Source organism: Fundulus heteroclitus, chromosome 23 (assembly GCF_011125445.2).
Source record: "Fundulus heteroclitus isolate FHET01 chromosome 23, MU-UCD_Fhet_4.1, whole genome shotgun sequence".
NCBI lineage: Eukaryota > Metazoa > Chordata > Actinopteri > Cyprinodontiformes > Fundulidae > Fundulus > Fundulus heteroclitus.
In genome coordinates this window covers 25,044,684-25,068,264 of record NC_046383.1, presented here as the reverse complement: position 1 = coordinate 25,068,264, position 23,581 = coordinate 25,044,684, and the positions used below count along the sequence as shown (strand labels likewise).

At 39.8% G+C, this 23,581-nt stretch overlaps 1 protein-coding gene and 1 long non-coding RNA gene across 6 annotated transcripts in view; one reads left to right on the top strand and one right to left on the bottom strand.

Annotated features, from left to right (window-relative positions):
* frmpd3 (FERM and PDZ domain containing 3) overlaps positions 1-23,581 on the bottom strand; it is a 163,475-nt gene that overhangs the window by 48,857 nt on the left and 91,037 nt on the right. The window contains exon 1 of one of the 5 annotated variants that reach the window (XM_036127197.1): positions 12,240-12,396. The exons of the other annotated variants lie outside the window; for them this stretch is intronic. The gene's annotated coding sequence lies outside the window, so the exon portion shown is untranslated. Of the gene's footprint in view, positions 1-12,239; positions 12,397-23,581 lie in introns of those variants that run through there. 5 annotated transcript variants of the gene reach the window in all.
* LOC110368480 overlaps positions 1-23,581 on the top strand; it is a 119,873-nt gene that overhangs the window by 45,962 nt on the left and 50,330 nt on the right. The window lies entirely within an intron of this gene.

Here is a 23,581-nt window from a genome sequence, read left to right as displayed (position 1 = left end):
GTTTCAGAGCAACATAACGCTCACGTGCATCAGAGAAGTTGTAAACCGCCCGCACAACAGACCTGTAAGCTAACGCTAGCTGTTATTAGCTTCACGGACAGCCCAATAACAGGGTTCTGTACCAGCTTGGGCCCTTCAAGCTGCATCATGCAACGCCTGGCTGTGGGAATGCAGACTGAAACAGCGAAACAACTTACAAACGTGTTCAGTCTTTGTTGTCTATACGTTAATCTTTCAATTCATTTGTGATTCATTTGGGGGGAGTGGTGGCCTAGTGGTTAGAGCACAGAGCTTCAGTCCCAGAGGTCCTGAGTTCAACTCCCACAAGCTGCCATTCTGGGTCCCTGAGCAAGACCCTTAACTAGTGTTGCACCGATACCAGTATCAGACAGCGCCCCGATCCAGCACTAAAATCGTGGTATTGGAATCAGCGAGTACCAACAAATAGGGCACCGATACCATTTTGATGTTTGTATGTCACTTGAACGCAGCCTTCTCTCTCCCGACTAGTACTATACATGTTATATAAGTTCATGAAAGTTGCACTATTTTGGCATTTGAGAGCCAAAACTCAGGGTTTAAAAGAGATTATTCAATCATTAATGTAATTTTACTGTCTTACTGTTGCACTACTATTATACATGTTATAATTTCACGAATGTTGCACTATTTTGGACTTTGAGAGCCAAAAGTTTATTTAACTATTGTCACCCATTCCAGGTAGGCAACAAAAAGTTCTACTACCCTAAGTAGTTTGCAGTTCTTCATATATACACACACACACATCAATTTCAAACAGATGGTATCGGTATCGGCCAATACTGCACAGCCATGTATCGGGTATCGGTATCGGGGCCAAAAAATGGCATTGGCGCAACACTACCTTTAACCCCCAGTTGCAGCCCACTGCTCCCCAAGGGGATAGGTTAAGATGCAGAAGTGAATTTCTCCTTTGTGAGATCAATAAAGTTCAATTATTATTATTATTATGATTATTATTATTATTATTATTAAGTGGTGCAGGGGCAGCATATAGTTTTCACAAGCCTAGAGCGCCCTCATGTGGATATAGGCGGTAATGTTTGCTTGTTGGTTCATGGTCAATATTAATCACCATATAAAATTGATACATGAGTCACACCTGACTATAAGTCGCAGGATCGGCCAAACTATGAAAAAAAGTGTGATTTATAGTCCGAAAAATATGGCATGTTTCGTTTCGTACTGCTGCGCTCAGCAGTGAGCTAAAAGCTCCCCGGCTTCTGCACTGTAAATGTCAAAGTCAACTTTATTTATATAGCACGTTTAATACAGATGCCTCTGTCCAAAGTGCTGTACACAGCGACTGTGGTGATTAAATCATGCTTTAAGCTTAACTTGGTTTATGTTGGTCAGCTTCAAGAAAGCCGATCGGTGGGATATTACTGCCATTTTGACCTAATATAGCAGTCTTTGCATTTTGGGTATTGTTTTATTTAACTCCATCTTTTTTCTCCCTCTTATCTTTTGCCTATGCATACACACATGCCGCTCCTGTGTTTATACAGTATCTTACTGTTTCCAGTTTTGTGGCTGCTCCAAACCAGTAGCTTGTGTAGCCTCTGTAGCTTTGTTTATTGATTGGCAACAGGACTTGGTTTTAGCTAAGACCGACTGGTCTCGGCAGCTAGCTTAGCTTGCTAGTGCGGACACACAGATGCACAAATACACATTTTCTGTGTCTTTGTTGCTTTGATTCTCTTTTTTGCCTCTTATTATCATCATTCCTGAAGCTGTTATTATTGTTACATATCATTGTCTAGTTTATTAATTAGTTTATCTGGGGAAAATAAGTTTTTCCCCAGATTGCAGAGTTTATTATTTGTCTCTAGTTTTCCATAATTGTTTAGTTTCATAATTCACCATTTTGCCATCTACTCCTTGGTAATCAATTAAACAACATTGCATTTTATTCTTTTATTTTATTCTTCAGTAGTTTAGTGAATAGTATATCGGTGGAGAGTTTGTTGTCTCATTCATGTTGACTGTGGAGTTGAACTATTTAGTCACAAATTCACACACATATAATTGTGCCCATATAGTTGTGCACATTTTGTGTAAGAGTCTGTACGCTCAAGCTCATATCAGATATCATATCATTGATAGCACAGAGACATCTATGGAGATTTTTAGTTAATCATTAGTAATTGTTAATTAGGATTATCATTCATATTATATTGATCCTAATTGCACAACATCATATATGTAGCATTGCACCTGTTCTGCTTTGATTATTCTTTAGAACAGATGCCACTGATCTGTCTTTGCATATTAGATTCTGCTTAGACACTGACCAGAGCCCCAGTATCCTCAGATGACCAGTGTGCCTGAGCCACTGCGGTGGCGTTTCTGAAACTGCACTGTAACTGAAAGCATTAGTGGAGTTAATGACCTGTCACACACAGCAGACCAAGGAAGCCCTTACTGTCCTCGAAGGAAAAAAAAAAAAAAACGGAAAGACTCTGTAATGAAGTAGCTAAAGTTTGTCCAAAAAGCCCATTTGTTTTCACCGGTTAAAGTCTAGGAAAGGAAAATGTTCATTCTGGCTGAAAAAGTAGTTACACGTCACAGTTGTAACTCCTTTGGGTGACTGCAAAAAAGGTGGTCTTCTTCTCCAATGTGAAGGAAAGAGGGAAAAGGGTTAAAAAAAACCCAAAAGCAATCCATCATTAAAACCACCTAATGAGGAAGACTTTTAAGCTTCCCTCTCCGATTTGGAAAGATGGTCCTGGGACTTTGCGGCACTCTCTAATATTCTGGCGGTTTTCCGCTCTCACCTTCAGTGTGGAGGAAATGAATACATGCTTGGCTGCTCTTGGTGCTTTAATCCATTTAATGCACCTTAGGCAGGAGATGAATATGCAGCTTTCTGTGAAGCACACATTTTAAGAGTCTCCACTGTTGTGTTGAAGCAGAACTGCTGACTCCATGTTGTTCTTATTGCGTTTATCATTGTCATGTCCAGTCGCTTGCACACATTAGTCATGGATTTCCATGTTTGGGAAAATAATATGTAATCTCTGTATGAGCGCTTGCTGCTCTGACACTATTCGCCTTTAGTCATCATATACAGACCTTATTGCCTACGCAGTAGGTTCACATTTTATTTACCCCATTACATCTCTACACTTCCACCTTTTTTAGATGTAAGTGCTCTAAATTTTTCTGTAAGGCACCTGCCTGAAAGTAAACCAGTGTTTATCTTATTTGTAATTATGGGTGGGCCACTGTGTGAAGGCTGTTCCATGACTAGTGATGAATCAGGCCAAAATGGTACACTTTTTTCATTGTTAACGACGTGTGATCAATAACATAGTTTCACATCAGCAACCACAGCATGATTACTGAGTATGGAGGGACAATCAATAGCAATGTGGAGTTTACCAACAAGATTGCAGGTACACTGGTGTGTGGTATGTTATTTTGCACCTTCTGCAGGGCAATTTAAAGAGACCCCAAATTTTTCAAGAATCTTTGTCATTTTGTGTTACCATATGGAAATTTTGTTGAGACCCTGCTCATAATGCACATATGTTACGCATAACATGCACACACAACAAGATATGTTTTAATATCTTATTTTTTGATTGTACCAACTGCACTTTCTGAGAAGCTTGAAGTGTGCAAAACATCCTGAGCATTCAATAAGATTTATCCTCGAGTCAAAAGACATAGCAGTCCCTTTACAGACGATGGAGATTACTAAGCAGTTCCATAAATGTGTACAAGATTAACGTTCACTGAGAAGTTCCAAAATGTGCAAATAGTCAGTATCAAAAATTTAAATGTGGACCGGGGAACCACCAGAACAGGCAGAGGGAGCAGCTGGAACTCATGGGGAAACAGGCAGAACTGCAGCATGCAGACACAGGAAACTTTTGAAAGAAGAGTCCAGCTGGCTGAGCATATAGGAATTGGTAGAAGCAGGGCATGATGGCTTAATTTCTATCTACATTTTATTCCTACTTGCTTTTATTCTGTTTTAATTTGCTATATTTTAATCATGTAAAGCACTTTGCATTGTCCCTGTTCTGAATTGTGCTATATAAATAAATTTGCCTTGCCTTGCCTTGCCTAGAGGTGAAGGCTGATTAAGAAAAGTCCAAAACAACTAAACAGGATTCTAAATCATGGCAGGTTTTAAGTTTATAAATTTTTGATTTGATACTCCTGTAGGTTTTCTGTACTTTGCATTTGAAAACGAAAAACACTCATCAGTGGGGAAAAAAAAGAAAAAAAAAAAAAAGGAAAAGGAAAAACAAGCACACAAACAACAAAAGCAAAAAAACAAATCATTGTTTCATATAAAAGTAGTTTTAACTGGAGTGGAACTCTATGAACCTACCATAAGAAACATAAATAAATGAATAGCCTACTACACTAAAGTAAATGAGTAAATATAATAAATTAATACATTAATTTATTATAGACTAAAATGTGTCATAACCATCTGAATATTTTAAACAACTTCAAAATTATTAACTTAGTTTTCCGTCTTTTTATCTTTTCTCAAACTAGATCTAGATCACCAGTCAATATCTTTTTTTTGTCATTGTCCTTAAAAGGATGCAAATGAGGTTAACGTATCTTCTGATATTTTTCAATATCAAATATTTGTTTTTCCTCATGTTTAACTTTTTTACCCCACCAGAAATGGTGCTACTGTGCAATCACAGAAGAACTACCAAAGCAGTGGAAAACAAGAGCAGCTACAAGTACCAGACTTTAGTGGAGCTTCAGTGTATGGTCTATGCAATAGCATCGACACCGGTATAAAAAAAAGATCTTGGGGGCTGCATCTTAGAGTGTCAGCCACAAATCTGACGCGCCCAGTGTGGGTTTCTTCATAGAAAATGATAGAGGCATTTATTTTTACAAGTGTCTGACTCTACCGGTTTTGCATTGCCCTCTAGAGTGCTTTGTCCATTTCACTGCCAGGTTTGTTGAGTGTTTGGGATTGTTGTCCTGTTAGAAGTTTATATTTCATTCATTTCAACCATGTACTTGTCCATGTGAGGATTACCAGTTCGCACCTTTTATAGAGAAGTCTTAAGGTAAGATGAGATAAAGATTGAGCTACTTGGTCACCACAAGAAGAACTATGATTGTCAGAGTCATGGTGAAAAACAATGTACCAGGTTTCAGTGGTGGTAACATCATCATTTGTGCACTGCACAAAGTGGAATAAAGAAGAGGGAAGACTACCTCCAAATTCCTCAAGTTCACGTCAAGTCAGATGTGAACTTAAGGAATTGCATCTCAGACATAATTGGTTTTGACTGGACAATTAACCAAACCACAAACACTCATTAAAACTGACTTTTTAATAGATAAAGCATGTTAACACCAATGCCTGGTCCACAAGGGAAGAGTTTAAAATTGTTGTTCGCTTTTCAAAACCTGAGCGACACCACAAATAACGATAAAAAAAGTCGGTTTGCTTGTACAGTGTACAACACACTACACACAAACAGATTTCACTCAGGGACATTCAGGTGTGAGATATGAATTTCGCAAAAACTCTCTAGATTAAATGTGGGTTCAGAGTAAATAGACATGGACGATGATGAGGAATAATGGCGAAAGTTTGTGGACTCATTTTAACAGAGAAAAAATATTACAAAAATAAAAGGTGTTGATTAAAGGATTTGAAACAGCGCAAACACAGGGTCTACATTTGCTACACAATAATATAGAGGTGAGTTGTGTTTTTTTTCCCTCAGGGTTTGCCTCACCTCGTTTCTGATTGGTTACATGTCACATTCAACAGGCTGCGTGCTCGTTTGTCCTCGCCACACAATGGGCCTAGACAATGCAACGTGTTGAATATCCCCAATTTGAGGTCGGAGTAGTCCGGATGTCCTCGTGAGCAGAATAGATCATTCTCAACACACCACACGTGGCAGAAATATCTCTTAAGATTATTTTAAGAGCCACCTGGATGATTGGAACATGACAGAAGGGGGAATATTGGGGCAAAAATTATCCTGCCCTGTGAACCAGGCATAAGTTTCTGAAGAGGCCTAAATGTTAACCTGTAGATGATGACCTATAGAAGATGTGTGGCACGTTTTCAAAATCTGTGTCTAACTAAAACCATTTAAGTTATCTCTGCTAAATCTGTGAGAAAAAGCAGTTAAAACTCCAGCCATGATTATTCTGAAACAGGTTGCTGAGGGACCTCAAATTTGCGCTCAAATATTCAATGTCTAATTTTAATGATGTGGATTAGAGAAAATTCACATTAAATTCAAACTTGTGCACCCAATTCATGTTTATGGAATTCAATGGAGGTGTTTTTTTTTTTAAAAAAATCATCTAACCCTAAGGAACTGCACATGAAATTTGTTTGAATAAAATTTACTCAAACTGAAGAAATATTTTTTGAGAGGGACCAAATGTTACCTGTTTCTTAGTAAATTTGCTTCAGTTTGAGTAAATTCTGCTCAGACAAATTTATTGTGTGATAAAGGCATCTCTAAAAGGCCAAAATCTGTGTAAAATTACATCTTAAAGTGAGTGTATGTAGCCTTTTCACCAGAACTGCACTGGCTTTATATCAACAATACTTCATGTCGGCAATATTTTTTTTAGGTCCTTGCTTCTTATTATAGACAGTATGATATGTCTTGTCCTGGGAGCAAAAGCTGACAAACGGCGGCACAAGATGCTGATGTCTACCTCAGCATTTTATGGTAGATTTCACATCTTTGAGTCAGCCATGAACTTGCAGAGGTGGAGTAGCTTTAAGGTAGTTACTGGCTGCTCACTGCCTCGCTCCTTGAGGCTAAGACCCTGTCACTGCTAATTGTCGCAGCTCGTATCCTCCCCTCCTTTCTCTACCGCTGTGATAGCCGGTGCTCAGCCATGTGTGTGAAGTTTGAGAAACCAGTGTTGATTGCAAAGTGGTGGTGTTATGACAGGACCACTGAAAGATTTATGCATCAGTGTTTGTTTACACGTGTCTGTGTCTGTGTGTGTGTCAGTGTGTTTATAGTCCTGTGGAGACTATAAACTGTCAGAATACTGACCAAGGGGACCAAATTGAAGTCCCTGTTCACCGAGTGCCTTTTGAGTGCTTTGCTTTTGGAGTCTTTATAAATGTATGACATAATGCATGCATCACTGCTAGATTGACTATTGTAATAAGAGTGGGAGCCTATATTGTAGACAAAGGCAGTTCTTGCATGAATGGCACCCTGGGCGAGTCCCTTATTATATACACCATACACCATGCACCCCATCCCGGTGCACTGAACAGAACCAATTGCATTTCCCAGACGAGAACAATTCTAGGAAAAAAAATAGCTTTCTCTGAACCAATCAGAAAAAAAACAACATTTATTTATGTAGATTAAAGTGCTCATTAAGGAAATGGATAGAAATAAATTCATTGGAGCTCTAGAGCCATTGTTTCACGGTTAAAATAAAATAAAACAAATGTAGAAATCAAGCACCTTCTGGTTCTACAATGATAAATATTATCTCTTTTCCTTATCTCTGTGAGTGATAAAAGTAACTTAAGTGAAGGTTTGTGTATGGTTGCTAATTCATTTTTAGGACACATTTGTGGAAAAGTAGCATAAAAACTAAACTGAATTTCGAAGTCTGAATACAACATGTGCTTCCCTCATTATGGCTTACCAAATGACAACAAGTGACACTCCAAACGCAATCAGCTTGCGTAGTCAGTCAAGAGACAGGTGAGCAGGTGCCGAGCCCCGATATGTTTCTTATCGTCAAGCTACCTGCTCCTGGCTCATCAGTGCAGAGCACACAAAGCACCTCCACGCACATCAAATCCCATATCATTCAGTGTGAGAGGGAGGAAGAAAAAGCTAAAAGAGGGTAAAAATTAAGAGTATTGAGAGTCTAGTTTTAAGTCTTAAAAAAAGTAAAAATTGCATTTTGCATTTTTTATGGTTGGTTCAGAGCCTGAGATTTCCTTTGACCCTAAGCCCTTCATTCATTGTTCATTATGAAAAATGTGGACCGGCTGCATTATCCTGACAACATCTCACCATCTCACAAAGAGCCATGACCAGGAGGATGACAACAACAATAGCCAGAAGCTTTGAGTTGACATTTACAATTTTAATGTGAGAGCTGTGTGTACATAATTAAGAAGTACCAGGGGACACCATCCGGGCTCATCGTCACTGTTCCCAGAAAGCTTATTTCATGCTCCAGAAATCTCTACACAACAAACACACACGCACAAGTAAGTCTGTCTGCATGCGAAATGTACAAAAAGATACAAAATGAGGATCAGAGAGTTTTTAAGGACAGCAACAAAACGACAACAAATTCTTCTCAATCATCACCCCCTTGTCTATTCTTGCTTATCCTTACAGGGTCGTGCAGGGATATGCTGGAATAGACATTGGACGAGAGCAGGGTTAGACCTGGGCAGGTCGCCAGCCCATCACAGGGAATCACAGAGACACACCAAACAAACAAGCATACACGCACACATTCATACACAAGGACAATTTTGAGTAACCAATTACCCTAACAACAACGTGTTTGGACTGTGGAAGACAGACAGGGTACCCAGTGAGAACACACATGCATGAAGAGAACCTGGCAACTCAATGCAGAAAGAGCCCAGGATGGGAATCGAACACAGGATCTTCTTGCAGCAATTCAACAGCGCTGCCAACTGCACCCCCATGTAGTCCTAGATGCTCAAACAGCAGTCTGCAAACACCCTCCCATCGTAAAGGTAAGTTTATAAAAACACAAGGCATTAAAATTTTAGATTTCATATTCCAGCATTTTGCTTCTAAGCGTGTTAAATGTTTTGCTGAAAGAGCATGGCTTAAGATGGGCAGAACAATCTGGGAAGCTTAACTTGAAAGACTAAAAAAGGGAAAAAAGCAGGGAAACACTAAAAAATGGTTATCAATTAGAGTAATGAAGTTCAACTGAGAACAATACAATTAGAAGCAAAGCCAGGGATACAATACATGATTTTTTTTTGCCAGATTTTACCCCTGATTCCCGGTAGGGGCAAGTCTTCCTCAGTCTGCACCAGTTGCAATCAGTCAACAGGCCGATAATCTGTTAGTGTGAGAGGAGGCAAAGAATGGCGTCTGCAAGGGTGAGAGGGGAACCGACCGGATTCGACCTCAGTCGCAGTCAAACAAACATGTTTACATTTTTTTAACCAAATCTGGACAAGGTCGGGTAGTTTGAACTGCAAACTCGATGGGCACAGCCAGCAGAAGCTGGCACTTGGCAGCTGTGAGTTGATTTCTTCTTATAAGACTCAGTTTGTAACTTTACAACAATATGAACAGAAATGAAAAATAGCAATGGTCATATTATGAACTAATTACAATCACGTTGCGACAAAAAAAAAAAATACACAAATAACACTAACAATAGAGAGAAACAGGGATGTGTCAAACTAAAATACAGTAAATAAAAAAGGCCTTATTGAAATAAACCAGCCGAACATTGAACATAAATTCCATTTTTTTTTCTGAAATCAGATTTTTTTGCAAGGTTGGTCACATAACTTTTAAAATGTTGTCTACATCTAAGTGTGAACTGTGTGCGGCTCCAAACTGACCCGTTTGCGCAACTGAACAATAATAATTATGTCAAGCCCAGCATGCTTTGGTCTAGAAAACATGGAGGAAATAGGTCTTAAAAAAGAGCGTGAATCTCTGTTTAGTAGCATTTTACGAAGCGTTGGCTGCCAATTTAGCACAGAAGTCTGTTTGGATGTGGGCCAGAAATGGTGGGGTAGGGATGTCAACAACTTCACAGAGACAGACTTCATTCAGAACTTTAGGATGTTGAGGACAACTTTTAAGTCTATATGTCAGCGCCTCTTCTCTCGACTCCTAAGAAAGGACACTTGTTGCAATCTAATGTATATGTAATAGACTGCAATGAGAGAAAACCTCTTAGTCATTGCAAAGTCCTCGGTGTGCAGGATTGCACAGCCATGTGCTACTTCCCTCATCTTATAAAATCCTTCCAATTTGGCTTGAATACAGATTTTGATATTAATGAGGTCTAACATCTTGCTAACTACTATCACTTCCGGCCGCTGCTGCCGCTAAGTTGTGACACATGTCGATGGTAAAGTGACGTCTCATCAAATTATCCTTGGTTGCTCTTACTTGAGTCACACATATAGAAGTGGGTCAAATCTGACTTAAAATCAGATATGGGCAAAAACTGAGCATTCACACTCAGTCTGACCCAGAGTTGGGTCACATTTTGCTGCAACCTGATATCACCTGAAAAACTTTTATAAACTCTGAACTACAGGATAACACAGAATACAGCGTACACTATCCAAATCTATTTGATTGTGAGGTAAGCTAAAAGTTAATTAAAAAGCATCTGTTTTATTTAAGGGGAGAATGTAACAGAATTATAACCGGTCCAAATTTCAGCAATATTTTCTATTATAGCCACCTACTGGTTTGTTTGTTCAAACTGTTAGCCTGGTGAGAGTATCCACAAGAGTGTGAGGTGCTTAATTGATTTTAGTTTCACCAATCCTGTAGTCAAACAATTATGTTTTCAAAAAAAAAAAAAAAAAAAAAAAACACAGAAAAACTCTTTAATCAAATGATACACTTGTCTAGAATCCAAGATCTAATTCTTAAATCACTGGGTCCACATAACTGTAAGAAAACATGCAATCATGGGTGTGGGAACATATGCTTGTGGTATTTAATAGAAAGCACAATCAAGATATTGAAATTAGTAGTTTATAATCTCTAAATCACATCACCATAAAGTGAAATTTGTAGAACTGACAAATTTTTTGAAACACACACAAATATTATATAAGGAAGCCTGTATAGAAAACCTTTCAAGCTGAAGATCGATATAAAGAAAAAAAGTCTTGAGTATGTCTGAAAAAGCACTTGTTTTCGGAATTTGGTTCCATATATAATTTGTTCTCTAGAATGCATTTACAAAAAAAAGTAAAAAAGTTTGATTATTCTGAAGCCATTTTTTAAAGGCATATTATGCAACATTTTCCAGTTAATTAATGTGTTCCATACTGTTTTGGATGATTAAATGAGTCATTTCAGGTTGAACAAAGGTTTTCTCGGCCGCCCTGGTGGTCTGTGGGGGAAATACCGTACTTGCCCTCGGCCCGCACTCACAGGCTCAGAAGTCTGTGCATCGCGAGAGTCGGTCTTGCTTTACGGCGAGAACTGCTACACGCCCCCAGTGAAAGGCATGCTCGTTGCTAGCGCAGTGGCGATATTTGTGCAGTTATCATGGCGGAACCAATGAGAAAACAGCAAAAGCCCATGTCGGAGCAGGCAAGAAAAAGGAAAAGGGCTCTGGACAGAGAGAGGAGTCGTACACGGTGAACATCAGGCAAGCTTTTTCCGAATGGCAAGAGCCAGAGCCATAGAGAGAAAGAGTTGCGACACTCCCATTGGACTCCGTTGTACACTTTTTGCTGCCAATAACAGCTGAAAAAGTAGTAGAGTGTATATTTATATATATATTTACCGTTAAATAACGCAATCGCTGCTGTCTGTGCCATAGAAGAACATGAAAGCCAGCGTATGTTTTGGAACTATAGCGGTTTACACGAACCACGTGACTGCCCTGGCGGTGACATCAAAGAGTGTCGCAACTATTTCCCTCTATGGCTCTGGCAAGAGCTAAAAGAAAAAGAAGGCTGCAAGGCTGACGTGGACCTCGCGTTTCTGCTGATGCGATTGTAAGTAACATTGGAATGGTTTCTCTCTCTCTGTGTGCATGTTCATACTTTCACTGTGTTAGTCATTGTTTGTACTGCCGTTTTTTCGACTTTTTGTTGCATTCGCCTGTCTGCTAAGCTCAAAACAACCGCGCCTGGCTTGACGGAGAAACCAGGAGAACAGCTGAGCATCTTTATGACAGTGCACTTTTACTTTCGCCCTCTGGGGGGAGCCTCGCTGGAAAATCAACCCCGGTTGCATAGTATACCTTTAACCCAAAACATAAAAAAATCATACATATGTTATAAAGAAGCAGAATTGCCTCTCTGTGAATAGATAACCAAACCATTTACCCACACCTGCTTTGCGAACTTTATCTTTCACCACTGCTGCTGTTTAGAAATCTTCTGTACGTTTTTTCCCCCCCCCAACAGCTGAGAGCTGTCTGCAATCCAGTTCGACATTCTCTCCAAATAAAATAATTGCCTCCCACTTCTTTTAAAATACCTTTCGATGTGGAAGGCCATAATTTTCATGTTCCTTTGGTCAGCGGTCGCCATAGCAACCCGTGGAAGATGGAGCAAAGCGCCGTCTGTGCAGCTGTGAGCTTCAGGGAAGGAAGAACGGGCAGAGGTTATGAGTAAAACCAGACTCCGCATCAACACCTCAGGCTAGATCATCATCCTTTTCTCTCGCCAGCTCGTCTCTGCGAACGGCTCTGAGCATACCTGGAGACAAATGTATGCTGTCAAACGCAGAGCCGTTTATTGGCAGGAAGTTTCCGTTTATTTTGGTGATTTGCATCGATTCCCAAACTTTGCACCTTATTCGCTTTATTTAAGTTCATTAATATTGGCAAGCTGTCACTCAGATGTAAAGGTTATTATTGCTCCTCTCATCTTACAGATGAGCGTCTCTTTACACGCTGGGTCGTGAACAGAAAGTGTAAATGGCTGCTTAAAGTGTGCTCAAAAGCTGCTGTAGTTCAAATCCGTGGCTGTTGTTTTCCAAAACAGCCAGAGTTTTTTCTTCTTCACTTTGCTTCTCTCCGTGTGTCTGTGTTCTGCTGACAAGCTGTTGTTTTTAAAAGAGGTAAAAAAATGGAGTCACTGCTAACCTTAGGCAAGCCTGAACATCTTGTTCTGTCGCTTTGCTGAGCTCCATAGTTGCTTTAAGCTTAAAGCTTCTACATTTGATTTTACATTCCTGACCACAAAACTGATTATTTTGTCACACTTTTGCCTAGATTTGAGTTTTAACCTACACTTGCAAAATTACATGTCTGTATGTAACAGGTTTTATCAACATGTTGCCTTAAAGCTATGATTAGCACTTTGTTTTAGTTAAGTTAAAAGTGAGGGGCCAGGATTGCATTTATTTTTTAACAGCTATACAATGATAATAAAAAGCAGATTTAAAAAGAAAAAGACTTTCTGATGCTGGATTTCACAAAAATACCCCGTGTTTACCAAATGTGAAAATAAAAACCATGCTGTTTCATACATAGATAACATCCATGTTATTATTACGGGATTCCTAACTGAAAAAGGGCAATAAGATTAATAAATGTTAGGAATCTTGTGCCTCACACCCATGAAAAATATTTAAATTGATTGGACTATCCCCTTTACCTCATTACAATGACATGTGGCTAAAAGTCAGCTTAGACAAGCTCCCTAATGTCCGTTAGCTGCTAATGCTAACAGCTTGCTACGGGCCAAGTTAAACATAGCTTACAGTTTGCTTAGACATAGCGTTTGTTTTTGTTTGTTCTGCAATTGTCCGATAACACCGTAAGAGTTTGTATAACGGTAATGAGGAACATCTATGTTGATTAGTGGTATTTTGTGGAACTTAAAGGCATACTATGCAACATTTTTCAGTTAATTAATATGTTCCATACCGTTTTGGATGATTAAATGAGTCATTTCAGGTCGAACTAAGGTTTTCTCGGCCGCCCTGGTGGTCTGTGGGGGAAATACCGCACTTGCAATTGCAGGAGCAGTCGGCCCGCAGTCACAGGCTCAGTAGTCTCGTGTGCATCATGAGAGTCGGTCTTGCTTTACGGCGAGAACTGCTACACGCCCCCAGTGAAAGGTGTGCTGTTTGTAGCGCAGTGGCGATATTTGTGCAGTTATCATGGCGGAACCAGCGAGAAAACAGCGAAAGCCCATGTTGGAGCAGGCAAGAAAGAGGAAAAGGGTTCTGGACAGAGAGAGGAGTCGTACACGGGTAAACATAGAAGGCTGCCAGGCTGACGCGGACCTCGCGTTTCTGCTGATGCGATTGTAAGTAACATTGTAGGGTTTCCCTCACGCTACCGCCTCGCCGACATTCCAAAAAAATAATAATAAAAAAATAAAACTAACTCGATATGCGCGCCTCTCCGCTCAGCCGGTCAGCGGTGCAAAGTTTGTCTCCCCCCCCCCCCCCCGCTCCGCTCCGCTCAGCCGGTCAAATAAACATGCAAGCATATTGAGTTTTATTATTATTATTATTATTATTATTATCTTTTTTTATGTTGGCGAGACGCTACCGCGGCGGCTGCGGCTTGGCGAGGCGGGTGGCGGTAGCGTCTCGCCAACATAAAAAAAATAAATAATAATAATAATAATAAAACTGGCGAGGCGGCGGCGGTCGCGGTCGCGGCTTGGCGAGGCGGCGGCGACCGCCTCGCCAAGATAGCGCTGCAAGAAGCTTGATGTTCATACCTTCACTGTGTTAGTCATTGTTTGTACTGCCGTTTTTTCCACTTTTCGTTGCGTTCGCCTGTCTGCTAAGCTCAAAACAACCGCGCCTGGCTTGACGGAGAACCCAGAACAGCTGAGCATCTTTATGACAGTGCACTTTTACTTTCGCCCTCTTGGGGGAGCCTCGCTGGAAAATCAACCCCGGTTGCATAGTATACCTTTAAGATAAAACTGCGAAAAAAAGAAGAAAAAAAAGAAAAAAAAAAGAAAAAAAGGGAAAAAAGGGAAAAAAAAGAAAAAAAGAAAGAAGATAAAGCTGTCAAGCTAAGTCTCTCGCTGTTAGCTATGTGACCGGGTGTTCTGACAGCTAACTATACCCATCCCAAACGGCATACCTATGATTAATACACATGCGCTATAATGACACCTGCATAATTGTACAAGCGTTAAATTCCATTCATCATTTCAGCAGTTTATGTGTATTATGTTGCATATTGATATAATATGCAACATAATAAGCTGGCTGTGTCTGCAGAATAATGACAAAGACATGTAGACACCACGAGAAGACATCCATGTAAACAGTTTACAAGCAAAAAAAAGTAGATTTGGGGGGTAACTTTTCTTCAAGAAAGCAGCTTCATGACCAAATCAGCAGGGGTGGATACGTTTGCTCTGTGGTAATTTCTGTTGTCTTGATTGTCAGCAGAAAAACAGCAAGTTTCTCTTAACAGTTTTCTATGTTTGATGTTATAAAATAAGAAGAAAGGCAGCTATAATGTTAGGAAGGAATTCACTGTTGCAGAAACTGCGGGCAAAATACTAAATAATTTAAGATGTTGAATTGCAAAGAATTGTGGTGGGTTTATTTTCTTTCATACATAATATTGTTAAAATCTTTAGCGAATTCAGAGAAATTTCCATATGCTGGGAAAGCTTTATTGAAAAGCCACAATCTCTTGGGGCTACAGGCAGCACCGTATTAAAAAAAAAGAAAGAAAAAGAATGAAAATTCATGCATGGCCTCAAGAACATTTCTAAGAAACATAGCGAACACAGTTAAAGGCTGCATCAAGAAATACAAGTTAAAGCTCAGTAATGTAATGGCAAACATATATGCAAACAAGATGCGAGAAACCTTCCCAAATGAACCCTGTCAAAACCTTTTTAATTATGACTGTGGGAAAGTAGAAAACTGATCTTTCTTATCATAGTTTACCAGTTTGTGTGATGGCCCTGAGTAAATTTTCACATCTTTGTTTATATTATTGACGCAGAACAACACATCAGAGTTTTAAAAGAACACACTGTATGTGTGCAACGCATTTGTATTTTTCGTTTATGAGGGTTTATGTTTCTGTCTTTTAGCTTTGTTCTTGTTCTGTTCATTAAAAAAAATATGTAAGGCTCAGTTGGGTTTTCTTGATAATCTGGGTTCTCTTTTGTTGCTTCTCCATTAAGTTCAAAATGAGGTTCTGTGTTTTATCTCCTCAATCAGATACACTGACACCCAGCCCTATGTGGCAATGACCAAACCTGATGTCTTGTCTTGAGTCTCATTGATGTAAATCCTTTCTGATTTGCTTATTTTCTCCATGTCCTTGTCGTATTTTATCTTTATTGTGGTCATTTTGCCCCTTCATGATTTTTGTACTTCTACCAACTGCTGTGGTCATTCATAAACAGCTAATTACTGTTTTAAATAGGGATGGGTACCTTTCACATTTGAACCAACGCAATACTGATACTCACCTGGGAATCGATACTGGTACTTAACAGTACCTATTTTTGCTACTTTTGTGTTTATGCAGTAATAATTTTTTTCAACTTAACATATTTATTTCTCTATATATAAACTTGTTTAGATCTACAAATTAAATAAATGAAAGAAATAATTTATTAATTTTAATACATTGCCTGAAAAATTATTAAGGCAATGTAATGATAAAACAAAGTTTTACCAGAACAACAGTTATAAGAGGCACAGAGTGAACAAGGCGAATAAGGGATTAAAGCCGTGTGTGAATAAAATTCAGGGAATTGTTTTAGTGCAACAATTTCAGGGAAGAAAAAAAATATTAAAAACCTATTTTATCCCGATTTGTAAATCAGAGCAGGGTACATTTGCAATGAGGGAACAGAGAGACTGCTCTCTCCTCTCTTTGCTCTGACTACAGGCGAGTTTCAAGACGAGGCAGCTGTCTGTCTGTCTGGGAGACAGCGCTTGGAGAAGCTTGTAGGGAGAAAGTCGCTAGATTTTTTTGTTAGCCGTTTTTTTTGAGGAAAGGTCACTAGGTCTGAAAAGTCGCTAAATATAGCGAGAAACTTGCTAAATCTGTAGCAGTGACCAGGTGTTTCCTCAGATTAAGAAATCTTCTACTTCGCCTCGCTTTTGCAGCGATCGTAATCCGCTGCGCATTTTGAAAAGAGACAGTGCTTTCTATCAGCCAGTCGCCCACTCTACTGCTCCCTCGGTGTCGCAGTGATGCGTTTAGGTACAGAAACATTGTACCATTTGATTTTACGTGTTCGGTACCTGGTAGTACAGACAGGATTCAGTCAGTACCCATAAAAGTACTGAAGTCGGTACCCATCCCTAGTTGTAAATACATTTAAACAAATCTGACTATCCTCTGCTGTGAGGAACATAATTCCAATAAATTGTATGTACCAGTGGGAGGCTGCTAAAGTATTGTGGTTTAATTTTGGGTGATAAAAGGTCATGTTTCACAAGGTGGACTGGTGCAAACTGAGATCAGAATTACAGATAATGGAAATAAAGTGTAATATAAAAATGTTTTAAAATTATATAAAGTTAAATAAATGTACACATGGGAATTAGGCATTTTATGATTAGATTTACAAATGATCAAAACACACAACTGCAAACAGAAATTAACTGATACACAATGCGTTGAGTGTTTGGATTGTTTTGAGATAAGAAAAGGAAATGGCAAGGGACAAAACGGCACATGTGTTTTCAAATCGGGGTGCAAATTGGCATGAAATGACCTGTAGCTCTTCTTTCACGCCTTGTGCAATTATTGCAATATTTTACCCATAGTGCCAGTTTCATATAGAAACCTTACCATCTGTCTTTAGTTTTGATTTATTTTATATAACACTTTTATGTATTTTCTCCTCACCATCCTTCCATCTGACTGAATATGCACTTGGATCCACATTTGTTTTGCCACAGGAAAGTATGCTGAAGCAGACCATATATTTTTTAGGAAAAAGGTATTTCAAAAGAAAAAAAATAAATCTCTCCTATCTGAACATTTACACATTCAGGTGCCTCCAGCTTACTGTCCTGATTTTTCAGCCGCTTATATTTGCCTCTTTAGAAAAAAATTAACAAAAGAGGTCATAAAGTGTTAATCCGCTGAAATTAAATGTAATGCAATTATATATATATAAAAATATGCCCCATCAGACTCAAAGCAATTGTTTTCCTCAGTTCTCCAACAGTGTGAGTAGGTGATATCACACAGTGTTAAACATGGCACTTTCCATCAGTTTTATAATGTGTTGTATGCATTATGTTCAAAATATTTAACCATAGCTTAAATATTGGCCATGGTTTGAATTAAACCTGTTACTTCTGATTTGTGTTGTTTCTAAATATGTCTTTATTCAGATACTTCTCCTTCTCTGTGATGTCTAGTCCAGTAATAAGTCAGTCCACCAACAACACATATTTTTACACTCAAAGCACTTTACACCATAGCTACATTCACCCAATCACACTGTCAAATGTGCACATATTAATACACAGATATGCAGTAGGCAGTTTAGGATTAAGTGCCTTGTCCAGGGGCACATTGACATGTAGCAGGAGAAATTGGAATTGAACCTACAACCTTCAGCTTTCATAGTGGAAGACGACTACTCTTCCCACTGAGCCAGAACCACTGTCTATGTCAGTTTAGGCATGCTAATAAAAAGATGAAATTATTGTAAATCAGATTTTTTGAGAAACAGTATATTGTTAGATTAATTTTATTTTACACACAATAGTAAAAAACACTTGTCCCCAACTGGACTTAAAAGCTTAATTCGAGGTTCTTTCTCAAGAAAGAGATTTGTACATGCACGCATTTTTAAATATATTTCTTACTTTATTACACTGGAATTCATCCCATTTAATTTAAACATAAAAGATGTAACAAGGTAGTTTATTAAAGGTATACTATGCAACCGGGGTTGATTTTCCAGCGAGGCTCCCCAAGAGGGCGAAAGTAAAAGTGCACTGTCATAAAGATGCTCAGCTGTTCTGGGTTCTCCGTCAAGCCAGGCGCGGTTGTTTTGAGCTTAGCAGACAGGCGAACGCAACGAAAAGTGGAAAAAACGGCAGTACAAACAATGACTAACACAGTGAAGGTATGAACATCAAGCTTCTTGCAGCGCTATCTTGGCGAGGCGGTCGCCGCCGCCTCGCCAAGCCGCGACCGCGACCGCCGCCGCCTCGCCAGTTTTATTATTATTATTATTATTTATTTTTTTATGTTGGCGAGACGCTACCGCCACCGCCTCGCCAAGCCGCAGCCGCCGCGGTAGCGTCTCGCCAACATAAAAAAGATAATAATAATAATAATAATAATAATAAAACTCAATATGCTTGCATGTTTATTTGACCGGCTGAGCGGAGCGGAGCGGGGGGGGGGGGGGGAGACAAACTTTGCACCGCTGACCGGCTGAGCGGAGAGGCGCGCATATCGAGTTAGTTTTATTTTTTTATTATTATTTTTTTTGGAGATGTCGGCGAGGCTGTAGCGTGAGGGAAACCCTACAATGTTACTTACAATCGCATCAGCAGAAACGCGAGGTCCGCGTCAGCCTGGCAGCCTTCTATGTTTACCCGTGTACGACTCCTCTCTCTGTCCAGAACCCTTTTCCTCTTTCTTGCCTGCTCCAACATGGGCTTTCGCTGTTTTCTCGCTGGTTCCGCCATGATAACTGCACAAATATCGCCACTGCGCTACAAACAGCACACCTTTCACTGGGGGCGTGTAGCAGTTCTCGCCGTAAAGCAAGACCGACTCTCATGATGCACACGAGACTACTGAGCCTGTGACTGCGGGCCGACTGCTCCTGCAATTGCAAGTGCGGTATTTCCCCCACAGACCACCAGGGCGGCCGAGAAAACCTTAGTTCGACCTGAAATGACTCATTTAATCATCAAAAACGGTATGGAACATATTAATTAACTGAAAAATGTTGCATAGTATGCCTTTAAGTGTACTCACAATTAAGCTAAAACATTGCTAAAGCACGTTAGATTTGGTCATCTATTATATTAAATCTGATTAATTTCTAAATAAATTTCAGCTGCCCAGCTAAAACATTTGCTCATTTTATCCTTTGCCAAATGTCATAGTTTACAGAGAGGATAGAAAGGAAAAAAAAAAGATCTCATCACATGAAGGTATCAACCAGAGGAAGGATACAAAAAAATAATTCCAGAAATCATATGTAGTCTATTGCACATTGAAGATGGTCTTCATTAATTAAGTAAAAAAGGGTGACAATAATGATGTCACAAAAACTGCACTGGGCTCCAAAATGGATTACAGACAGAAATTGGCCAGGGAAGCTTCTAAGAACCTGACAGTAATCCTTTAGGAGCTGCAGAAATGTCCAAAACATGAATCACACACAGAAGCAACCCTAAATATTGTCAAACAGCATATCCTCAATAAAACATTGTGATGGCAGCATCATCATCTCGGGTTACATTTACTCAAGTAGAGCCAGGGTTTTTGTCCGAGGGGAATAGTATTACAAACACTTCTAAACCCAGTAAGTTTTGCTCCCAAACCATCTGGTGGTCCTGCTGAAAGGTGAAACGTGAAGAGGCATTATATTCCTCGCATTACAGTTTGTCCAAGCCTACAGCCAAAATCAGCAAACGTAATCCACCCCACAAACTGGTCTCACTTCTAGGGGGCTGGGAAGAGACTACGCAGCCTGCGGAGCAGAACAGCCAAGTTTCACAACAGCTTCTTTCCCTACTCCTAAAGATTGTTGAACTCCAATTAATTAGCCCCCAGCCCCCGCCTCAGCCCCGCCTTCTCCACCACCCATCCAAGACTGATTACGCTTTTGCCCCAAGGGTGTGACACCCATATCTTTCTTTCTTTCATGTGCAATTATAGACAATTTTCAATGATTTCCAACAGTGAAAAATACGGTATGTTACAATTCTTAGTATTTATCGCAATATTTATCTTTTTATACGCATTTTTTTCTTCAACATTTTAGTTTTAGTTGTTTTGCAGCTCTGCTAATTTTATTTACACAATGATGCTGCTGTTTTGTTTCTGCATTTTTCTTGAGCCATTGCAACGAATACTCGTCCACATGTGATTTTTGCTGATGCAAATCTGAAGAAAAACTAAGATCAGTCAAAAGCCTAACCAGAAGAAAAAATAAAGATTGTGGAATATCCCCAGTCAGAGTCCAGATCTAAACCTGACAGTTCATGGAGTCAATGGGAAGAGGACTGTGGACAAGACATGTCCTTATAACCTTGTTGATTTGGGGAACTTAGCAAAGCACACCGGGCAGTTATTTCTAAGTCCAGAGGCTGGAAGACGAGACTTCCAAGGAAATTATTCTTCCTCCCTCCTCCACAACCTCCCCCCATTTTAATTACACTCTAGCTCCTCATGCACTCAACACCGTGTCCAGAGGGGGTGGGGGTGAGAGTCCTAAAATCCCTCTCATCCTCATTCTGATGCTTGGTCTTAACTTCAGCAAGTCCTCTTTACCCCGCTTGCTCTAAATGCAATGAGCTGCTGTCATGTGAGATATTGATTTTTTTATTGATGTAACAAGCAATCCCCACTGTGTACCTAAAAAAGTGACCAGAAGAACGTGTGTTGTCTGTTTAGCAGCTTATAATCACAGTCATCCGTTCATTATTATTTGGCCTCAGTATTGTATTGTTTACATTGATGCTTCTGTTTTTATCATCGAAGACACATTAAAACAATCTTCTACCACCTCAAAGGAGGCTGTAAGCTTGAATTTGGCCAGATTAAACTATAGATTTTTCTGTTACCCTATCTTTCTGGCCCACAGCTCTTGGTTCCCTGTTCCACAAAGTGAAAGGCAACAAAAAAGATCTGAATAAAGATGAAAAAAAAAAAAAAAATCCACAAGACAAGGATGGAAGCTGCATAACATTAGAGAGTGGGTCTAATTATAATCGACAGCATCAGATTCATAGTTGGTTTCATTCCTCAAATGCCACCTTTGCTTGCTCATTATCGCTACGCCTTTGAGCCTTTTGCGTGTAGCTTTGTGTCATTGATTTCTTTTACTGGGAAAAGTTGGTGTCAACATGAAACTCCGGGAATACATAATGACTTCATTAGTGGTCCTTTTCTGCGATTAATTGGAGCGCTGTGTCACCCAGCATGACAGAGCAGCTCAGCGTCACTGTTGTGACAAAAGACGTGTGCCATGTTGATGAGTCTTGGTTTGATGACACCCACAGCACACACGTGTACGGCTGCACACACGAGGAGCACAAAAGATCTGGCCTTAATCCAGTCAACCTCACATAAAAGGAAGCACTGCCTACTTTCATTGGCCAATTGCAATCTCGCCGTTCACAGCTTTGATTAGCAACACTGAGCCTACTTCACAAGTCCCCACATTCTTTCTTCTCCTTTCAGTGCCACATTGGCACGAGACCAGCTGTGTGATCAAAGATGCTGGCATCCTTCTATCTAAACAGTTGAGAAAAGAAATCCAAGGGAACTCACTGTCTCTGAGCTCGAGGGCCAAGAGAGATTAGAACATTTGTTGTGTTCAACGCTTTCTGGGGTTCGCCATTCGCAGAGCAGGGAACTGTCAAGGAGCAGGAGGAGAAAACAAAAACACATGCGCGGTGTACACAGAAGTCAGGAAGGAGACGTAGGATTAAAGAAGGGGAAGAATGGAACAATGAGTGGTAACGTCAAGCTCTGGAGATGCACGGGGAGGCCAGGGATGAAGCGAGACAAGTCTTTCAGGGCTCAGATAAGAATAAACTACAAGAGGCGGACAAGCTGTCTGCTCGTTTTGATCTGGTAAATGCTTCCCACAAGGAAAACCAGTCTGGCCTTTGATGGATTCATCTGACTTGCTGCTGTTCACTGCGACTTTGAACAGGGCGTGTGAAGTCAGCGTGGCAGCATGATCCTGCCGCAGAACTCGAGAGACCTCTACAGTGTAAATTTAAATTGATCAATTTTATTGATGCAGCTGTTGCACTGGGTCAAGCTTCCACATCACGATACAACACAATATTAAAAGGACACACGTAAGCCCGACGGGATTTCTATCTGAGGCTGGTATTAAAGCGCTTACTTTTTAGGGTATCCATTTGGGACAGATTGATTAGTGGTTTGGCCATTTTCAAATGTTCTACGTCTCAGGCATAAAGGGGAGACTTGATGAAAACAGTGCACTATCCTAAGTTTTCTAAATTTGTTTGCATTGATCAACAAAGCAGAATGCATTGAATACATGCATATGAATACATGCATATGAAAACATGCGAACCAAGTCTAGTGTCACAGTCCTCTCTTCAGCCAAAAACACACTGAGCCAAAGTGGACACCGAGAAGTGGTTAAAGAGGTTGAGACAAGCTGATTGCATTTTTTTAATTCTTCATTACCGCTGATCTATGAAGACTATTTTTTATTTTTCTTGATTCATTTTTCAACACGTAACAACATATTTGGAATGGTAAATAAAAAGAAGCAGAAGAAAAAAGAAGTTAGGAAAGAAATGGTGATGCTGTTAAAAAATGGTGTACATAGTCATACTAAGATGTTGCTTTCCCATGAACTGAGAGATGGTTAGAAGGCAGAGCAATAGATTGCATAAGAAAATTCGAGCTAGAACATCACTATGAATTCAACACACAAAGATGCCCAAGAACACCCTTCCTTCCTTTTTATAATAGAAATAACCTTCCATATGCTATATTCCATCCTGCAGATTTTTTTCTTTTCTTTTTTTTTGTCTTTTGATGTTATTTGCTCAGCATGCCAAGTACTCTGTGGCTTTCTCTTCTCGTCACAGTTTGCTCAGATCAGTGTGAGGTGTTGAAGGACACTTGCCTTTTTTCCAGTGGGAACACTGAGATATTTAAGAGCGGC